The following is a 2,327-nucleotide window of genomic DNA, read 5'->3' as shown; positions in this document are numbered from 1 at the left end:
CACTGTATTTGCTGGTTTATAGTTATTGCTGACGTCATTGGTAAGGAATGTGCTGATTCATGATTTCATCACAGTTGCTGACGTCATGCCGACCAACCACATTCATACAACTACAGCTGACGTCATTGGAAAGAAATGTGCTGATTCATGATTTCATCACAATGGCTGACGAATCTGGCTGTGTACTAAATTCAAGTTGATGACTTCGACCCAAGAATCCTTTGTAACATAAAGATACAGATCCAGTATTTAAGAAACGCAGCAGTTCTTCTTGTTTTGATGCCTCCATGGGTAAATATCTTGCTGGTAAAATTATATTCTTATCATTTTCAAGCTTCACTACGATTCTTACTCCAAACTTTGTAGGGATCATTTGGCTAGCTAAGATTCTATAAGGTACATTCTGTTGTAAATCAGTAATCTTGGTAAATGATTTCATCACATCACGTGTGTTTAGAAACTGCAGACAAGTAGCCATGATGACGTTATCATGAATACTAACTCGAACGATACTTATATATGATGCAAAACTGATGACGTTGCATTATCATGTTCTGACGTGCACCACAATGTTGCCAGATGTTTTTGTTCTAAACAGTTCCGACTAGTGCATACCTGTATTGATAAACAGTTTATTTGTGATCAAATGGACATTGAGTTTCCACCAATTGATATTGCATTAGACCTTAAAAGACTTCAACTGGAATTAAAATTATATGCTAAAGACAAACTAGTGCAAGAAGTTCAAAATACATTGTATCGACAATATCCAGAACCACTATCTGGTATGGATGTATGTGGAGTGTAATAAAATGATCCATTTCAATGAATTGTGTTTTTTCATTTCAAGTACAACCCCAGGTTCTGACGTGTACTATTGCACCACAATGTTGTCAAAGGTTTTTGTTCTAAACAGTTCCGGTTCTTTACTAATAGGTGCACAAACTTTTAAAAATGTCAACTCAAACTTTGAAACAAAAATTTCAAACAAAAATCTTTGAAACAAAATTTTGAAACGAAAAAAAAAATTCAAACGAAAAAAATTCAAACAAAATTTTCCAAACAAAATTTTGAAACGAAAAAAATTTTAAACAAAATTTTGAAACGAAAAAATTTCAAACGAAAAATTTTTAAACAAAAAATTTCAAACGAAAAAATTCAAACAAAATTTTGAAACAAAATTTTGAAACAAAAAAATTTCAAACAAAAATTTTTTCAAACAAAAAATTTGGAAACGAAAAAATTTCAAACAAAAATTTTAAACAAAATTTTGAAACGAAAAAAAATTTCAAACAAAAAAATTTTATACAAAAAATTTTGAAACAATAGTTGTCAAAAAAATTCAAACAAAATTCTCAAACAAAAAATTCAAACAAAAAATTTGAAAGCAAGAATTTTCAAACAAAATGTTTCAAGCAAAAAAAATTTCAAACTAAAAAATTTTTACGTTTCACGGTGAACCGTCAAACTTTATCCGGTTTTAACTATTCGATTAACAAATAAACGGTTTTGATCATATTTATCATTGAGTGCAAAATGTTGAACAAAAACAAGATTTTTAAATGTAAAACAAAACTTAAAAACTGAATACAGCAAAGATTTAAAACTCATCAACCAATCAGATTGCACGAAAGATAGTGATCAACCAATCAGATTGCACGAAAGATAGTGATCAGCCAATCAAATTGCATCAACAATAACTTTGCCAGTGTTGTAGCATGTATTCCCTTAAGACTATGAGTCATAAGTTTCAATAAGGTTAGCTATGTATCCCTGTACACTACCTCATCAAGGTCAATCACGTGGTACAACGTCTTGCTTACGTTTATATTTGGCTGTAATAATCAATACCAATGACGCATTCTCAAATTATCCTACAAAGTTTCAATGTACCAATGTCCTGGACTCCTAATCCCATCATAGGTCAATAACTGATCACGTGATCACAATGATTTACCCAAAGAACATTTACCAATTATTGATATGACAATAAGAAATGTACCCCCTCCCAAAATTTAAGATTGGTACACAAATACACCTGTGTCTTATGAAAAAAGTAATAAATCCTGTACTTATTCAATAATAAAGCCGGTCAATAACCTTTAAATTTTGAATATTTGGCCATAAGAGGAATACCAACGGGTCCTAGAAAACGTTTACCGAATTTTGTTATTCGATAATTCCCAAATTTAAAAGGGAACATAAACATATAAAGGTAATAAACCATATAACGTGCTAAATAGGGGTCAATAACCTCCGAAATTTGATTTTTGGTAGTTCTTTACCTATGAAAAGGGAACGATGTGGACCATCCAAATTTATAGTGG

This window comes from Thermobia domestica, unplaced genomic scaffold (genome assembly GCF_964235325.1).
Source record: "Thermobia domestica unplaced genomic scaffold, izTheDome1.hap1.1 HAP1_SCAFFOLD_382, whole genome shotgun sequence".
NCBI classification, from domain to species: Eukaryota; Metazoa; Arthropoda; class Insecta; order Zygentoma; family Lepismatidae; genus Thermobia; species Thermobia domestica.
This window is presented reverse-complemented; position numbering follows the sequence as displayed.